Source organism: Delphinapterus leucas, chromosome X (genome assembly GCF_059928025.1).
Source record: "Delphinapterus leucas isolate spDelLeu-1000000601 "Yukka" chromosome X, BTC_Dleu_Yukka2, whole genome shotgun sequence".
In the NCBI taxonomy this organism is placed as follows: Eukaryota; Metazoa; Chordata; class Mammalia; order Artiodactyla; family Monodontidae; genus Delphinapterus; species Delphinapterus leucas.
Genome location: NC_143150.1, coordinates 38,132,640 through 38,153,100, shown reverse-complemented (window position 1 = coordinate 38,153,100; position 20,461 = coordinate 38,132,640).

The following is a 20,461-nucleotide window of genomic DNA, read 5'->3' as shown; positions in this document are numbered from 1 at the left end:
GGAGGAAGTGGGAGAGAGAAACCAGAAAATTTAGCCTCCCTTGGATAGGAAATTTATAATCACTGCACGGCAGTTAAGGAAGCCCTTACATCATAGAATGAGAACTGCAGCTAAAATATACATATATACATATGTGTGTGTGTGTGTGTGTGTGTATATATATATATATATATACACACACACACACACACACACACACACACACATATATACTTACAAATCCCTGGGAGACCAGTGGCAAAACTACTAATGGGGGCCTCCTTCTTCCATGTGCCCCTTTCTCCCAACCTTCTGGGGCCCTACGTTGTTATGCTTCCCAAGATCCCCGCAGTTTCAAACTCTGGCCCTATCCTGCCATCCCCTCAAATCCCCCTTCCCATCCCATCCAAACTACTTGCCCTAAGAACCATTCTCTCAGTCTCCACCCTCCGCTTTCAAGTTAAGTTGGTTAACTTATAAACTCACCATGGAGATGTTTGGCTTTTGTCTCTTGGGGTTGTATTTTGTCTGGAAGCAGCTGGAACAATACCATAACTCAAAGGAATGGCTTACTAATCTTGACTCTTCAGACATATATTTTGTGTGTGAGGGATGGGAGAAGTTTGATTTGAAGATCAAAGGGACTTTTGGTGCCCCTCAAACTATACTTTGCAGAAGGCGAACTGATATATATCATTTATCATGGAATATAAATTAGCCCAGCATACAACCACCCAAATAGCCTACTGATTATATGTTTTTTTGACTCCTGTTCACTGTGATAAATGGTTTTCATTCCACTACTGCTCTCTCACCTAGTTGTCAGTGAGCTGAGAACACTCCCAAACCCCATTTCTGCCCCATGCTGCTTATGAGCCTGCAGAGGCCCTTTGGCAGTAGCCAAAGAAAACTCTAGAAGGTAGTTTGGTGTGAGCTAATGGGTCTGGACTCTAGAGTCAAAGAGACCTGGAGGTGAATTACAGACTTGCCAATTGCTAGTTGTGTGATCCTTCAGCAAGTGTCTAATCCTCCACCAGAGCCTCCACTTCCTCATCTATAAAAGGGAGATAATAATACTTACATTGCAAGGTTATTGTGAGACCCGAATTAGATACAGCTGTACCGTGCCTGGTACACAGTAATAATATAGCTGACCATCATTAAGCACTTACATCTGTCCAGCTATGCTGAGCACCTCACATGCATTATTATCTCATTTGACCTCAAATTAGCCTTATGAGATAAGTATTATTGTCATGACCATTTCGCAAATGAGGAAATTGAAGCTTGGAGAGATAGTCACTTGTCCAAGGCCACTCATTGACAAAGACAGATTCACAACCAGGCCTTTATGATCTTAACCATCATGATATCAGAATTACAGGCACTTCACCAACGGTAGCGATTGCTATAATTGCTGTGTTGTACATTCTCAGAGCCAAGCCTGCGGGAGACTTAGCTGCCCATGCACTCGGTGTATATATGGCCCACTCATCATACATCTTGTCAACATCTTATTCCTTACCTCCCTGGATGGAAAGCTCCTAGAGCCAAAGGTAAACATGGAGAAGCATGTTCACTATATATATCTCAATTGAGGGTGAAGCTTGGGCTAATATCTGGAGGGGAAAATACAGCAGTACAAGATGGGACCCCCTTTCACCCCCACTCCTTGTAAGGTAAAGGAAACCAGTCCAGGTTGCAAACCCTGTCTTGGAAGTGTCACAAGGTGTTACCTCAAATTATCTAGGGTGATCTGTCTAGATAGGACCATGCTGGCTGTTTTCTTGGTGGTTAGAAAAGGTTAGAGGTTGTGGCAGCTAGGGACATGGCTCAATTCACCCTTCAAGAAAGAATTTCCCAGGATTTCCCTGGTGGCGCAGTGGTTTAGAACCCGCCTGCCAATGCAGGGGATGTGGGTTCGAGCCCTGGTCCGGGAAGATCCCACATACCGTGGAGCAACTAAGCCTGTGCGCCACAAGTATTGAGCCTGCGCCCTAGAGCCCGTGAGCCACAACTACTGAGCCCGTGAGCCACAACTACTGACGCCCCCGCACCTAGAGCCAGTGCTCTGCAACAAGAGAAGCCACCGCAATGAGAAGCCCACGCCCCACAATGAAGAGTAGCCCCCGCTTGCTGCTACTAGAGAAAGCCCACGCGCAGCAACAAAGACACAACGCGGCCAAAAATAAAATAATAATAATAATAAATAAATTTATTTTTTAAAAAAAGAAAGATTTGCCTTTCAGCTGTGAGGAAGACAGTTACCTGACAGACCCCAGCTGCAGTGCCTGCAGGATCTGCTGCAGTATTTGAGCTGAGGCCATGCTCTTCTGGGGCAGCCTCTAGCCAATGACCGAACACAGCGAGGATGCTCAAGCCTGGCCATTTCAACCCTTTGCAGAACTTCCCTAATGGACTATCTTTCCTCTGCAGCTCTCCCCTAGATTGGCCAAGACTTTCAGATCCACATCACAGGCCTGCCCAACTCTGCTTTTTTCCTTCTTTCCTCTCACGAGTGTCAGATACATATCAATGTCTGGAGACTTCCCTGCCCAACGCTGTTTCATCCCTCTATATCTTTCACAAGTGTTAACCCCCAATAAACCTCTTTTATTCCTAACACCCTCTCAGCACCTGCTTCTTAGAGAGCGCAAACTGACCCAGGGAGTTTTGTTGCCTGTCCTTTGCCGAATTGAAGCACTGATCAATCTTGAGGGTGAGTGTCTGGTGGCTTCTCAGGCAGATATTCCAGTAGCCTGCTTGACCGTTGCCATGGAAACTTCCACAGGCAAGGGGGAAAAAGAAGGAGAGGAGGACTCAGTGTAAAGCCCCACACCCAGCCTGTGGGAGAGGCTCCATAGCCACTTGGGCAGAAGGCTTGGGGTCCTGGCCAATCGTATTTGGCCTTGTGAGGATTGGAGTTGAAGAGGAGATGGAGAGATACTTAGGCTTCCCAGGCCTAGAATGCAGAGGCAGGGAGATGGTGGATGGGGAGGGGAAGGCTGGGGATTGGGAGTGTATGGCCCAGATAGCATTGTTAGTATCTGTCTATCCATCTATTTATCTACCTATCCATTTATCTATTTATCTATCGAGAGAACATAAGGAATTGGCTTACACAATTATGGAGGCTGAGAAGCCCCAAGGTCTGCAGTAGGCAAGCTAGAGCCCCAGGACAGCCAATGGTATAGTTCCAGTCCAAAGGCCAGAAGGCTCAAGACCCAAGAAGAGCCAACATTTCAGTTTGAGTTCAAATGCAGGAAAAGACAAATGTCCAGCTCAAACAGTCAGGCAGGAGGAGTTCCCTCTCACTCAACGTTTTTGTCTTATTCAGGCCTTCAACTGATTGGATGATGCCCACCTACATTAGGGAGGGCAATCTGGTCTACTAGTCTACCAGTTCAAATGTTAATCTCATCCAAAAGACCTTCACATACACACCCAGAATAATGTTTGATTAAATATAAGGGCACCACATGGCCTAGTAAAGTTGACATATAAAATCAACCATCACACCATCCTTTCTAAAAAAGCACTTCCCACATCACTCTCTATCACCCTTCACCACTTAATTTTGTTTCAGGACATTTTTCACCACTGATACATTATATATCTCAGTTTTTACTCTTTGACTCCACTCATTGGAATGTAAGTTCCAATAAGGCAAAGACTTTGTATATTTTGCTCGCTGCTGAATCCCCAGAAGCTATTACAGCACTTGGCATGTAGTAGCTTCTCACTAAACATTTGTTCAATAAATGAACAGTCAAGGTTAAGCATTAGTGAGTATGACAATTTATAGTGCTTGATCTGTGAACTGCCACTTCGTGTCCTTTGCCTGTTTTTCCACTGAAGTTTTTTTTCTTTTTCTTGTTGATTTTTATAGGAGTCCTTTAGAGAAAGTGGATATCAACCCTTTGTTACATGCGTGACAAATGTTTTCTCCTTTCTGTCACTTACCTTTTTACTTTGTTTATACCTTTGGCCATGTGGACGTTTTATGTTTTTTATCTGGTCAAACATGGTACTCTTTTCTTTTTTAACTTCTGATGTTCATAGTAAGCTTAATTTGGGGGTAGGGAAAACAGACAGTTTTCCCTACCCCCAAATTATAAATGTAGCCTCTCATATTTTCTTCAAGTGCTTACATAGCAATGTAATATACAATGTAAATTACATTGCAATATACAATGTAATAATAATAGATATCTGTTTTCCTTGGGCTTTTATGAAGTTTAGATTCATCTGATTTTTTTGAACCTTTTTCGCTAGGTATATGCTGTAAGGTGGAGATCTATTTTTGTATTCCTATTTTAGGAGAATGCATGTAAGGATCAAAGACATAACTGGGCAGCAAGCACTGAGTTCATGATTCCCATAATGGATCTTCCTGCCAATCTGTGCCCTGGGGAGAAGTGAGCTATCTTCACCCACCACCACTTTTTTCTGAAGTTAGGTTAGAAGCCAAATGATTAGGAAGCAAAGGCACCAGTTTTCCTTCATTCTCCGACAATGCTGAAAAGCTTTGGAATACAACTCTGGACAGAGGAAAGGCAGACGTTTCATTAGCATAATATATGCTGTCCACTCCCAAGTACCTGTCTTTCCCTTACACCTGTCCTCTGAGCTCCAGTCTCATATATTGAATTGTCTGATTGGCATCCCTATCCATATCTAACTTATCATGTTCAAAATTGAACTCACCATCTCCTTACAAACCTGCCCCTCCCCTGTGCATGGTACCACTGTTGACTTAGTTGCTCATTCAGAAACCTAGGAGTCCACCTTGACACCACTCTCACTTCCTACATTCAATCCACCATGAAGTCCCGTCAGTTTCCCTCTATAACAAGTGTCCCCAACCCCCGGGCCACAGACAGATACCGGTCAGTGGCCTGTTAGGAACTGGGCCACACAGCAGGAGGTAAGCGGTGGGTGAGTGAGTGAAGCTCCATCTGTATTTACGGCCACTCCCCATCGCTCCCATTACCACCTAAGCTCCACCTCCTGTCAGATCAGTGGCGGCATTAGATTCTCATAGGAGCTCAAACCCTACTGTGAACTGCACACGCGAGGGATCTAGGTTGCACACTCCTTATGAGAATCTAATGCCTGATGATCTGCGGTGCAGCTGAGGCAGTGATGCTAGCACTGGGGACCGGCTGCAAATACAGATTATCATTATCAGAGAGGTTTGACTGCACAGAGACTATAATAAATCAATTGTTTGCAGATTCATATCAAAACCCTATCAGTGAGTGGCAAGTGACAATTAAGCTGCATCTTACAGAGTAGACTGGACATAAGCAACACACTTCAGGTCTCACTGGCTCGTATCACCTCCAGATGGGACCATCTAGTTGCAGGAAAACAAGTTCAGGACTCCCACTGATTCTGCATTATGGTGAGTAGTATAATTATTTCATTATATATTACAATGTAATAATAATAGAAATAAAGTGCACAATAGATGTAATGTGCTTGAATAATTCCAAAACCATCCCCCGCCTCCGGTCTGTGGAAAAATTGTCTTCCACAAAACCGGTCCCTGGAACCAAAAAGGCTGGGGACCACTGCTCTATAGAATGTATCTCAAAAACATATGTAGCTGATCCTCACTATTCACAGATTTCATATTTGTGGATTTGCCTACTTGCTAAAATGCATTTGTAACCCCCAACTTAATACTAGCATAGAACAGGGTCTTCCCTGGTGGTCCAGTAGTAAAGAATCTGCCTTCCAATGCAGGGGGCGCGGGTTCGATCCCTGGTCAGGGGGCTAAGATCCCACATGCCGCAGGGCAACTAAACCCGCTCGCCACAACTACTGAACTCGTGTGCCTCAACGAGAGAGCCCATGTGCCACAAACTACAGAACCCATGCACCACAACTAGAGAGAGAAAACCCGCATGCCACAACTAGAGAGAAGCCTGCGCACCACAACGAAGAGCATGTGCCACAAGGAAAGATCCTACACGCCTCAACTGAGATCTGACGCAGCCAAAAAAATAAATAACTAAAATAAATAAAATATTTTTAAAAATACTAGCATAGAATGGTGAAAATGTAATTCAATCAATGTGTACATTCTCAGCTGAGGTCAAACAAGGCAATGCTCTGCCTTCCTTTATTTAGTTCTTATTCTGTAGACAAATGTCCTTTTCATGGTCTATTTTAGTGCCACATTTTCACATTTTTGTGCTTTTTGCTGATAATTTCTGTTTGAACTGGCCCCCAAGTGTAGTGCTGAAGTGCTTTCTAGTGTTGCTAAGTGCAAGAAGGCTGTGATGTGCCTTTCGGAGAAAATAGTGTTATGTAAGCTTTGTTCTGCCATGAGCTATAACTCATGTGCTGTTGGCCATGAGTTCAATGTGAATGAACCAATAATATAATATATGTTAAACAAGGTCTCTTTAAACAAAACACACACAAAGTTATGTATTCAACAGTTGACAAAAATGTTATGACCAAAGGCTTGCCGGAACCTAACCCTGCATTTCCTTTAGGAGCAGGAGTTCAATCTTTATTAATGCAGTGTTCATAGCAACTTTATAGAACATAACTATTATGAATAATGGGAATCAACTGTACTTTACTCAGTTTCCACAGCCTTCACCCTAGACCAAGCCACCCTGCCACCATCTCTTGCCTGACCTGTTTCAGTATCTTCTAGAGTGGTATTCTTGCTTCTACTCTTGCCTCACTAGAGCCCATTCTACACACAGCAGCCAGAGTGATCTTCTGGAACAGAAAATCAGATTATATTACTTCCCCCACAAAACCACTGGTGGAGGGGTGACTTCCTGTTGCACTTATAATAAAATCCAAATTCTTTGCCATGGCCTGCAAGGCCCTGCAAGATCTGGCTCCTACCTGTCTTTCCGTAATTATCCTCCTACCACTCTCCCTTTTACTCTGCTACAGCTGCTGGCCTTATTGCCCTTCCTTGAATATGCCAAGCTCATTCCTTCCTCAGGGCCTTTGCATCTTCTCCACCCTCTTCCTATACCCTTCAGCCCGCAATCTGAAAGGGTTGACTTCTCAAAGTTCAGAGCTTAGCTAAAATTGGCATCTCCTCAGAGAGGACTTCGCTGACCACTCCGGCTAAAGTATGCCCCCTAAGTATTCACGATCATACCACCCTGTTTCTTTCTTGACAAGAAATATCACACTTTGTGGTTACATATGTGTTTCCTCATGTAACTCTACTGTTGCACTCCATAACAACACTCCTGCCAGAGTGCTCAATTCATGACTGTGAAGATTGTGCTCTTTCTCAGAGGCTTGAATACCCTCAGATCCCAGAGGATGATGAGATACTTTACTTCGGTGCTTTCATTAAGCTGCCTTCTGGCCAGCACCATGTTCACAGCACATGGCCCCTAGAAGTCCCTCTTTTTTATTTCCCACTTGTCTTCATTTTGTACCCCCCTTCCCTCTCATTTCATCCTGAAGTTGTCTCTTGTGTTTAGGGTGGTCAGTTCCATTTATACCTCCCTCTTTAAGCTCTGTAGAAGGATAAATTTTTTTGAGATAGGAACTTATATTTTTCTTTTCTCCCTGTTTTCCTTATTCCCCCCACTGGCTGGTTCTCTTCATTTAAGCAAGTAATTGGCCCTGTTCTCCTTGACTCAGAGGAGGGATGTGTCAGAGTGCTTTTTCTGGCTCCCGGTGTTATGTTGGACTGCCAGGGCCATCGCAATCTGCAACTTAGAACCTACCTTTCAAGGTAGCTGCCTACACGTGAGGCCCTCATCTCACATCTAGCTCCTTCTGAAACAAAGCAATTTGGGCTTCCCCCTGAATGGAAAGAAATAGTGAGTGAAGCTGGTGTCATCTCTCTTGCTAGTATGAGGAGTAGGGATTCCACCAGTGTGTTGCCTAGGATCCTCTGGATCCCTCCAGAATGGGCTCCTTGGTGAGCAACATTTTCCACCGATTGCATCCAGTCTACTTGTCAACTTTTTCTTGGATATTCTTGATCATTTTGGTTCAAACAGCAACCCCTTAATTAGTTCTAGCATTTCTCCATCCCCCAAAACACTTCCCTCGGCACTCCGGGGCTTTCTTTCTTAGGCTATAGTATCTACTTCCATTGTCCATCTAAGGGACAGTATAGTACCCTACAAATGGACCATCCATTAGTGATAGCTCTTCTCATTCCCACAAGAAGAACTCTTATGTCTGAGGAGTAAACACATATCTTCCCCACCAGCAAGGCTCCTTCTTTTCCTCCCACCTACTGACTATTGCTCTAACACTACCCACTGATCTCTGTGCCAATCCTCCATCCCCATCCAATGGAACAATGATCAGTTTAGGATTAATTCATGGCTGACACTGTTATCATAGTCTTTCCAAGATAGTATCTGTGTGTAATATAAAGGGCATATTAGAATCCAAAAAAGTCTAAAATAGTCATTGACTAGTTGATCCACTGGCATCATACATGCTTGCTTGCAGTCTGCCCACAACCTGAAACCTTTACGCCTCTGCAAATCAGTTGTACACAGACCCCAGTGTAACGTGGCAGAAACTGATAGTTGATCCCCAATATATACTCTTCACTTCTTTAAATAATAGAAACCTCAAGTTTTAGCTAGGTACTTGGCTTCCCAGCTGAAAACTACATTTCCCAACTTCCCTTGCAGCTACGTTGAGGTCATGTGACTGGAGTAAAAGCAGAGGTGATGCTGTAAGCTTCTGAGAAATACCTTTAAAGGGAAGGAACATATGGATATGATGGTAAGAGCTGGAGAAGCCATCTTAGATTATGAGATGGAAGCTGGGTATTAGAACATTTTACCTCCGTTTCCCATTCCTCTGACTTTGTTATTGTCATCATGTACTTAAATTATTTCTACATATTATTTTGAATTCTATAAGATATTATTTTTATTGTTTGATAAGTTGCTGTTTATTTGGATTTATCCTTTCCACGGCTATTCCTTCCTTCCTTCATTCCTATGGTTTCATTTGGGATCATTTTGCTTCTACCAAAGAATGGCTTTTATTTCTTTTAGTGTGGCTCTGCTTGCAACAAGTTCTCTCGGGTTTTGTTTGTTTGGAAAAGTCTTCATTTTCGAATATATTTTTACCATGTATAGAAGTCAAGATTTGCAGTTATTTTCTTTCAATACTACAGCCAGCACTTTGTCTTCTGGCTTTCATTATTTCTGTTGAGAAGTCAGTTAATGATTTATTGCTCCTTTGAACATGATGTCTTTTTTTCCCCCCACTGGCTGGTTTTAAGATTTTCTCTTTAGTTTAGTTTTCAGAAATTTGAATATGATGTATCTAAGTGTGGCTTTCTATGTATACTTGGTGTTTGTAGTGCTCTTGAGTCTGTGGTTTTATATCTTTAAACAGTTTTGAAAAATTCTCAATCATTATCTCTTCAGATATTGCTTTTGCATCAGTTCCTCTCCCCCCACCCCGTCCTGGGACTTCAACTACACATGTGTTACACTTCTTCACCATGTTCTATATTTTTCAATCCTTTTTTTTCTGCTTTCCAAATTTCAGCCTGAGTACTTCAACTGATCTGATCCTCAAGTTCATTCATCTCCTCTGTGTCCAATCTGCTATTAACCCATCAATTGATTCCTTGTTTTTATATATTGTATTTTTTAGTTCTAGAATAGCCAGGTGATTCTTCTTTGTGGATCCTAGTTCTCTGGTGATGCTCTCCACATTGTCACCTGTCTTCTTAGACATAGTAATCACACTTATTTCAAAGTCCATGTCAGACAACTCCCATGTCTGGGTCACTGGGTCTGTTTCTATTGTCTTTTTTTTCCCTTTTGGTCCTGTTTCTCAGTATACCTGCTGATTTCTTATTCAAATCCTGGAAATTGTATATGAAAAGTTGTATACATAATTATACTATCTTTCTCTAGAGAGGGTCACCCTCTCCTCTAATAGTCACTGTGAGAGGACAAAACTCACGTTAACTCAATCAGGGACTAGGCTGACTTGAGGCTGAGTCTCAGTGTTTGCAAGGCTCAGTCTTCCCCTGGTTCCCTCTCATTTGTATGGTGTAGCCCTTTAGTAACTTAGAGCTTGAAGGGTCTACTATGGCTCTCCCTCCTTGGCAAGTACTGAACTTAAATGGTTTCCACTTCAGTATAATGGAACTTCTGAAAACTCCAGTCTACATTTCAGTGGCTTTCTACTTAATTCCTTAGCTTCTTGGCCTCTGCAGCTCAGGAATTTGGCAAATATCTTGAGTCAGAAAAGCACTGAGTGGGGCTTCCCCGGTGGCGCAGTGGTTGAGGGTCCGCCTGCCGATGCAGGGGACACGGGTTCGTGCCCCGGTCCGGGAAGATCCCACATGCCGCGGAGCGGCTGGGTCCGTGAACCATGGCCGCTGAGCCTACGCGTCTGGAGCCTGTGCTCCGCAACGGGAGAGGCCACACAGTGAGAGGCCCGCGTACCAAAAAAAAAAAAAAAAAAAAAAGCACTGAGTGACAGGCTAAGGTGTGCTTCACCTCAGTCTGGGATATTGGTCCCTTGGCAGCTCCAAATCAATTTTTATCTCCTCAGCTCCATGAGGTTTCTGAAATCTCCGCTGCTTTTTTCTGCTTTTTGACAGAGAACAAGGTCCAGGTTCTAAATTTCTTGCCCGCACTGAGTCAACAAACTCCCTAAGAGTTAAAGCAGTGGCTTACCTCCCTGTGGTCTCCTTCTCTCCAAGATCTCAGATTCTCAAGTTCTGCCTTTCTGGCAGCTCTTTATGTCTTCAAATAGATGGCTTTTCCAAGTTCTTCGCATGTGTTGTTCTGCAACAAAATGTTCCATCATAGCTGGAGGCTGAGATCCTTAATTAATACATACAGATATAAAGCATTAATAAAAAGTTCTCTTATATGTTTCTGATGTATGACGGTCAGCATCCTAGAACGTTCCCTAAAATATCAAATGATCTGGGATGTTGTCCAGGGCTACTCTCTTTGCACACATCGCATATCTCACTTATGACAAACTAATTTTTCCCCTAAGTGCTTTGCTTCCCTTTCAACCTCTTTTCAGTCCTTAACACAATAGAGGAATCTCCACATTTATAATTCTCTCAGCTTTGTTCCTGGGCTCCTTTCTCCACGTAGCCTTTGATGAGATTTGTCAGAGACTTTCCTCTGGTATGTCCTGCTTTCTATGTGATGGTTGCCTTAGCACCCTTGGCAGGAGTGAAGAGACTAGAAGATACTGCCCCTGGTCAGTTGCTAAACCATACCTGAAAGAGACGAGAGTTGGTTCCAATGAACTCGTGTATTAAAATCAGACCTGCTGGGTCTGAATACATCAGTACCCACCACTTCACTGATGCCCCACCTCCCCGTGTCCCATACTCCCTATCTTTGCCTTCTCCCCTGATCTTCAGGAACTCCAGGCTCCACACAATTTATGCTAGGTATGGGAAGCTCTGCACCCAGACTACAAGACCTAACCCTGTCTGGTCTTCTAAGTGACCATGAGCCAGATACTCTTCATAAAACAACCAAAATATAATAGCTATTTGAGACTCACTCTATAATAGTTCACCTTGGCATAAACTTTCCACCATTTCACTGCATCAGTAGTTCTCAACCCTGGCTGCACATTGGTATCATCCATAGAGCTTTTAAAATATGTCAGTGGCAGGCCCCCTCTCGAAGATTCTGATTTAATTGGTCTGGAGGAAGCATCTTCACCTGTAGTCCCATTAGCCTTATGGAGAAAGACTGAAGTTGCAAGGTGAGAAATCTGGTGGGAAGAAGTTGGACTGCACCTGAAGAATTGAGCCGATCATTTCTTGGAACCCAGCTAGCTCCAGCCTGAGAGCCCCAAGCCTATTTATTCCCAGACCACTCTAAACATTCATTAATATTTTTCCAGCTTTAGGGAAGCATTCCCTCTCCTGCTACATGCAATTTGCTAGCATATACTTCTCCTTACTTCTTTGCCGGGGGCAGGGGGGTGGGCAGTGCACAGGGGAGATGGCAAAATGATGAGCTTCCAGGCATTACCTCCTGGCTTTCCAAATCTCACGAAGATTTTTCTGAATCTAATTCTTTTTCTAATTTTTTAATTTTATATTGGAGCACAGTTGATTCACACTGTTACGTTAGTTTCAGGTGGACAGCAAAGTGATTTAGTTATATTCATATACTGTATCTATTCTTTTTCAGATTCTTTTCCCATATAGGTTATTACAAGATATTGAGTAGAGTTCCCTGTGCTATACTGTAGGTCCTTGTTAATTATCTATTTTACATATAGTAATGTGTATATGTTAATCCCAAACTCCTAATTTATCCCTCCCCCACCCCACCTTTCCCCCTTATCAACCACAAGCCCACCCTCTAAGTCTGTGAGTCTGTTTCTGTTCTGTAAACAAGTTCACCTGCATCATTTTTTTAGTGAATCTATTTCTCTTCCATGCAGCTGCCAACACCTTAAAGTGCCACTCTACCATTAGTCCTGCCTGGCCTACTAGGAATGGGTGCAGCGCTCAAAGTTCTCGCGATCCTACCTTTTTTTTCTCTCAAAATTTTCAGCGTTTCCCCTTCCCACACTCCACATCCCTCTCTACCTTCCCAATTTGATGACAAAAACAGAAAAATGGAGGGAAGCACGTACTCCAAGACCTCTTCATGAGCCCCAGGTTGGCTGGCAGACCCCTGGCTGTACTCTGTTCCCTGGCACTTTTTTGATCCTCACCTGCTCACATGATTCCATCCCACAGTCCCCCTCTCCATATCTCCACAGAAAAATGGTAATAGTTCTCTAACCTTTTTTTTTTTTTTTTAAGTTCTATAACCTTTTCACATGTTTCTCCTCTCTCTGTAAGAGGGTCAAGAACTTACCATGCCTTTCTCAGCATTTTCCACCCTGAGCAGCCAGAGGCTGTCTTTTACTCTCCATAATTCAATCCTCTTCCCCGGAAACTTTTTAAACCTCCATACAAATCCTGAGCTTTCCTTCTCTGGCATCATCTACCATAAACCCCATTGCTTGTCCCACCAAGTCAGCCCAAGGACCCAGCAGTGTGAGAAGAGCTAGATCCAGTGATAACGTCGGTTTGGCTCAGGAGAGCCAATTGTGCACATCTCCTCCTAACTCCGTGTTCAGTGACGTCACTTTGGTAACTTGAAATCAACCGTGGCAGGAGTATTTACATCATAAAACCTGGAAAATGCAACAAACCAGTGCTTTTCTTCCCCTAAAGAGCCAGTTGTTAGACTTTTACTAACAACCAACAGAGCTTGGCCCTGATGCCCCCGTCACTGCTTCTATTCAATACTGTAGTGGAGGACTAAGTATGTGAAGTGAAACAAGAAAAACAAATTAACAGCGTATGGAATTAACAGTGTATGAAAATTAACGGTGTATTTTCCTCCTTTCTAAAAAGGAAGAAACTAAGACATCATTATTTGTAGATGAATACAAGCATCTTCTTACAAATCTACAAGTGATTATAAATGATAAGAGATTTAGCAAAGTGACCTACTATAAGATCAATATTCAAAAATGATCTGCATCTCTATATTAGCAACAAAGGGTTAGAAGTTTTTCTAATAAAAACCACCATTTACAATAGCAATGAAAACCATAAGGCACATGGAATTAAGTTTAACAAAAGATTGCAAGACCTAATCAAGAATATTATACAACTTTATAGAAAGACATGAAAGAAGCTCTAAATAAACAAAGATATGCACCATGTTCATAACTAGTCACACTCAATAATCATAAAGATAACAATTCCTCCCAAATTAATCTCTAGATTCAATGAAATTCCAATCAAAATTCCAACAGAATTTTTCACTGAATTTGGCAACTGATTCTCAAGCGAGAGAGAGGCATGGACATATATACACTACCAAACGTAAGGTAGATAGCTAGTGGGAAGCAGCCGCATAGCACAGGGAGATCAGCTCGGTGCTTTGTGACCGCCTGGAGGGGTGGGATAGGGAGGGTGGGAGGGAAGGAGACGCCAGAGGGAAGAGATATGGGAACATATGCATATGTATAACTGATTCACTTTGTTATAAAGCAGAAACTAACACACCACTGTAAAGCAATTATACTCCAATAAAGATGTAAAAACAAATTTGTATAACAAAGTACCAAAAATAGCCAAGACAACTTCTAGAGAAGCAGAATAAGGTGGGGAGATTTGCTTGGACAAATATTGAGACCTACTAAAAAGCTATAGTAATTAAGACAATATGCTACTGTTCCAATTGACCAATGGAACTAAATGGGAGTTCAAAAATAGACCCACACATAAATGGAACTGTGATATATATGAGAGTTGGCACTACAAATTATTGAGGAAGAAGCGAATGAAATAGTTACACTAAATAATACAGACGGATTTTAGTAGCATTATGTTCAGGACAAAAGAAAGTCCAGGAAAAAGACTATATACAGGAGGATGTGATTTATATACCTAAAACAATTCTTTAGGCATGCATAAATATGTAATAAAACTATTCTCTAAAGCAAGAGTAAGGAAAACATAGAATTCAGGATACTGGTTATCTCTGGGTCTAGGGAAAGAGTGGGATGGTATATATAGATATTAATTATTAATAATGTTCAATTTTTAGTTGGATGGTGAATTAATGGGTATTTATTATATTGTTATGAATTTTAATACACATATATGTATATTTTAATACACAAGTAGTATACTTAAAGAGATAGAGGAAAATTACGTGTGAGGAATAATTCGTATTTCAGTATGTACATACTTGGTTATGATTTCACAAAGGAAATATTGAAGTATTCAGTTGTTTACACCTTTATGTTGAAGCAACAATGACCACAACACCAAACTGATAAAGATTTGTGGTACTGTCAACTCAAATATCATGACTGATCGGTGTTGTGGTTTTCCAAAATGGTAAATAATTCTTCACAAAGTTCCAAAGAAAAAAAGCACAGTTTTCTCTCAATTTGTGTAGTAGTTAACTGTAAGGTCGGATCTTAACAAACGGCACCACAAAACAGAGGAAAGCTTCAAGTGAGCTTTATTAGGGAGCGCTCCCGGGCGAGGTTCACTGGTCCGAGAGAAAGGGGCCAGAGAAGTCGCACCCGGGCGAGGGTTGGGCAAGATTTTATAGGGGAAGAAGGGAAAGGGGTGTGGTGAATCTGGGAGGGCGCAGGGTATTCCTTATTTGGTGGTCTTTTCGGGTATTCTGGGGGACCGTTAGTCCCGCCCCTTGAAAGGTGGGAAGGCTGGGCTGGGTTCAAAGTCCCCAGGTCAGTTCCTGGAACTGGGTGGTCCGGAAAGTCTCCAGGTCAGTTTCTGGAACTGGGTGGTCCGGAGAGTTTCGGTCTGATGCAACCTGTGAATCTGATTGTGTTCCCCTGCCTCGGGCCAGTTGGCCTTACAGTAACAGTCTTGGAAAATTCAATATATATCAAAAGCTTTTAAAAGCTCCTTTGTGTTTGTATTTACCATAGTGTTAGATCCTAGACTCGATCATTATAATCAGGTTTTGCACCCACTTGATTCTCCAGCAGAACGTTTGAAAGTCTTATGGGACAATGCTCTGTTGTGTGCGAATGTGCTGAGCATTACTAAAGTTAAGCGTCCTCAGCCCTCATCCATTTAATGCTAATAATGTCCCACAACCATTGTGAGAACCAAAAACGCCCCTACAGATCTCTAAATTGCCCCCTAGGAGGAGCAGTATCACCAGAACCACCGCCCTCGTGGAAGGGGGTGAGGGTAGGAAACCACCAGCTTTTCCTTGACTTGGGCTCTTACTTGAATAAGCCAATTAGCTCATCAGAGAAGCTTCCACACCTGGCCATCAAGAAGTGATGTGAATAACCATTTTTTCTTTTAGATTCTCTATATATGTGTTAGCATACGGTATTTGTTTTTCTCTTTCTGACTTACTTCACTCTGTATGACAGACTCTAGGTCCATCCCCCTAGGGGCAGGACAGGAGTAAAGACGCAGATGTAGAGAATGGACTTGAGGACACGGGGAGGGGGAAGGGTAAGCTGGGACGAAGTGAGAGAGTGGCATTGACATATATACACTACCAAATGTAAAACAGAGAGCTAGTGGGAAGCAGCCGCATAGCACAGGGAGATCAGCTCGGTGCTTTGTGACCACCTAGAGGGGTGGGATTGTGAGGGTGGGAGGGAGTCGCAAGAGGGAGGGGATATGGGGACATATGTATATGTATAGCTGATTCACTTTGTTATAAAGCAGAAACCAACACACCATTGTAAAGCAATTGTACTCCAATAAAGATGTTAAATAAAATTAAATTAAATTAAAAGGTGATGTGAAGTGAGAGAGAGTGTTTAGTTTGAAAGATAAAGTGGGCAGGGGCCAGAACAGAAGAAGGCAGAGAAAGAAGACTGAATGCCAGTTCCCAAAACTGGGAAAGTTAGTAAAGAGAGTTGCCGCAAATCTTCGATCTAACACTGTAAAGTGCGTGTCCTATCTACCAGGACCACTTTAAGACCTAAGGGGACCTTAGGGGCACCTAATGGGGTGGAGAGGAAGAATCTGTACCTGTGTGGGAGTTGGGGGGTGCAGAATTGGATCCAGTCTGCATCAGGGGGAAATGGACCTCACCGTTACAAAACTTTATTAAACGTGTGGGGATGTTGTGCCCTGAGCAAAGGAGGCAATGAATCCAACATGTGTCTTTCCTGGCAATGCCCACGGATGACACCAGGAAGGACTCCACCAGCTTTACTCCCCCTTCACTCATATTTGCACAGGAGCCCCAGCTGTCCACTGACCTCAGCTTCGGGAAAGGGGGCAGGGTGAAGAAGGAAACAGGCTTAACAGATATGCAATTGAGCTGAAGCATAAGGTGGCCCAGAATAACCTAGCAAGACAAATAAAGCACTTGATATACAGGTGCGGTGCCAGGAGTCAAGGACCGGAGATTGGGTCCAGCTGCGGAAACTGGGCATCCTGAGTCTGTCTAAGATAGCTGAGCATTGGAAGGGCACACAGTATGTGGTAGGGAAAACAAGGATGACTGCCAACATATAAAGTCCAGCCTGGGGGCAGCCAGGAATGGGGGGAAGCAGCTGTCAAGGTGATGTATTGTAATAATCATCTGACCATTAGGCAGCTGGAAGGGAGAGGTCAGGTGAATACACTATGAGGCCACGGTTACTGGATCACAAGAAATAAGTTACGTTATGTTAAAAGGAGAAATATGAATCTGTCTTGCAAACAAGATTAGGGGATGGGTTGTCAAGAAGGAAATTCATCCTTGTAGAATCCACAGTCTAGAGTGGGAGGCTTCCTCCCCACACATTAGAGTTCATTCAACCCCGCCACTCACACAATCAAAAGACAATGCATTGACATACTGTTTGGAGGGGCAAGTTGCAGAGCAACGTATAGGGTAAAATCTCATTTAAATATTTCACCTACCGTGGGGAAAACAAACACGTGCACACATACGCATTTGTAGGAATGTAGAGAAAGGTATGAAAGGACATACACCAAACACTGGCTACTTTAGGGGGTGTGATTGGTGATGGGGATGGATAAAGAGGTCTATATTTTTCTTGACACACCTCTATATAACTTGACTTGTTCAACTACCATGTGAAGAAAAAAAAAATTTAATTAAATCTGGTAGATTTGAGCTTACCCCTCCCCTTTGCAAATTCAGCAGAAATTGGGCAAGGGAGGAAAGTCGTTGACATGCAACAAACACCGGAGGCAGCAGAGACATGGGACATGATCACTTCTGTAGGGAGGGGTGGGGCATGTTCCCAGAAAAGGGGAGGTAGGGACATGGGGGAAGAAAAGGGTAAAAGGGAGAGGACTTAAGGAGGGGATGAAGAAAGGGGCAAATCAGTGAAGGAAGGCCATCCTCTGGAGGCCTGGGGAGCTTCTGCATGTGATGCCCCCAAGGACCAAGGCAGTGAGGCCTTGTACCTTTGTAAAGGAATGAGGTAGCTAGGCTAAGGGCGTAATGCCTGCCCTCATCCTCAACTTGGTATGGCTTTGGATCAATCACCTGAGCTCTGAGAACTGCTTAAACCTCCTTCAGGGTTCAAGGTATATGGTATACTTTAGAGAAAGGCAAATGTGGCAGCAGAAGAGGGAGCCAAAGAGTGAAATAGCTGCTTACTCCCCTCCATGGATATTGACAGCACCCTCACTGTGGACTGTGGGGTAGCAAGGAGTACCTACCTGCAAACGACTGTGGGCGACAGGGTTTCAAGGATTATCCACCCGTGGATGGCGATCCAGCTGGAGAGACAGTAAGGTCCATTTCCCCTACTCCCCCCACCGGTGGTAACTAGAGACTCAGCTTGAGGGCCAGAAAACAGAAGGAACCACCACCCACGTGCAGCTGCATCCTGAAGCAGACCAGATTCTTAAGGGCCTTCTGCATCATCAATGAAAGAATGATCTGTTTGGGTATGGTTCCAATGTTGTTTTTTGGTTTTGGAAATTATTAATGCCATGTATCAGCTCAATAATTCTCCCCAAGTGAAGGGTGTTCAGATTATCTGAGAGAGTGTGGGAACGCTTTTTAAAACCAGATACTCTGGTTCCCAGCCCTAGGTGAGAATCCCCGCCTTTGTGAGCCATCGCTATGAGGAGTATGTCATAACACTCAGATGTGTCAGGACAGAAATGAACAAACGAAAAGGTGAGAATTGCTCTTCTAGCCCTATAGTTCTCAAAGTGTGATTCCCAGGCCCGCAGCATTGGCATCACCTGGGAACTACGTAGAAATGCAAATTATTGGGCCCCACTGAAGACCATACTGAATCGGAAACCCTGGGGTGGAACCCAGCAATCTGTTTAACAAAACCTCCAGGTGATTCTGCTGCATGCTCAAGTTTGAGAATCACTGCTCTAGCCAAATTCAAAGTCCTTAAATATTATCACTCTCCTTGGCTGACCATTGATCTCCACACCCCCTGTAATAATTGAAACCATCAACCACCGCCTTTTGCCTAAATATCTCGTCCTTCAGTTTTTCTGATTGCTCCTGTCTTTTATTTCTCCTTCAATGTCTCTTTTTCCTCTTCTCTTTCACAAAATGTGAATGTATGTCCAATGCTCAGCCATCTGCTGTTACATCCCTCCTTCTCCATTCTTCTCCCTTCATCCACAGTTATGATTTCAATGATCATTTCTATGTTGATGCAGCTTGACATCTAAGCCCTCTGTGACCAAATACCTACAGTCTAATACTAAACAGTATTTTCCACCAAGTGAATTATCTAGTCACTGCTTCAAATTCAACATGCCTAACCTTCCCCACTCTCCATGGTAGCCTCTCCAAACTAAAAAAATCTCATGTTTACCTATGATGGCTCCTTCTTCTCTTCTCACCCAATCTATCCAAACATCCTATTTAATGGTTCTTCACAATGTCTCCTGGATATGTCACTCTCTATTCCTTTTCCCTACCCAAGTCTAAATTCTCAGCATCTCCCAACTGAACCTCCTAAAGACTTTCAAAACCATTTTCAGTCTCCCTTCCTTCAGTCTTTCCAAACTACTGTTCATAATAACATTGTTTGCATCATACTACCTCCCTGTTCAAAAATCTATTGATAGCTTCCTATTATTCACTGCTGCAAATCTAAATTTCTTTGTACGGTTTTAAGACCCAGCAGAGGGACTTCCCTGGTAGTCCAGTGGTTAAGACTCCGTGCTTCCAACACAAGGGGCACGGGTTAGATCCTTGGTTGGGGAACTAAGATCCCACATGCCGAGTGGTGTGGTGTGGTGTGGCTAAAAAAAAAAAAAAAAAAAGCCAGCACGGTAAGACCCAACACAATCTGGCTTTTTTCTTCCCACCCACCATTCCCTCATCTAGTGAGCATGTCCATATTGTAGGTGCCATATTGTAGCAGGCGCCTAAACATTAGCCATGACTACGACAAGCAATCTCTCTGGACTATTCCTGGTTTTTCTTAATCAGCAACCTCTTATCTCCCTGCATCTCCAGTCTCTGACCCTTTCTCAGTGTCTTCTTTCAGCTCCTTGGTTTTGATGAATTGGTCCAAATCTCCTCTCTGCCTTACTAGACTCAGCTCCCTACTTGACCCTTGGTTCTGTATACTGCTCTGGCTTCAACATCACTCTCCAACAACTTGGGGAAAGTTTGTTCCACCAGCATTGGTCCCAAGGAATCCTTCCAGCCATATGACTCATCTTCCATCTCCCACTCCTTTCCCATTAGAGGACCTTCTTGGATTTTGCCTCTGTATTAAACCTTCTATTCCAGTAAATCTGGCTACTCACTGAGCAGCATCCCCCCACACACACACTTGCACACACCACTCTCATCCTAAGGTGAGCCCTTTGATCTTTCTGTTCTTCTCATATCCTATCCATCTTTAAAGACCCATCATGTTCAACCCGCGTGAATTCCTCACACTCATAAGGTAGACTGGCTTGGGTACTAGCTGGCAGACCAGAGTCTGAGGTTGGTTTCCCAGGGGTTACAAAGGCAGGTATGCTCTTCCA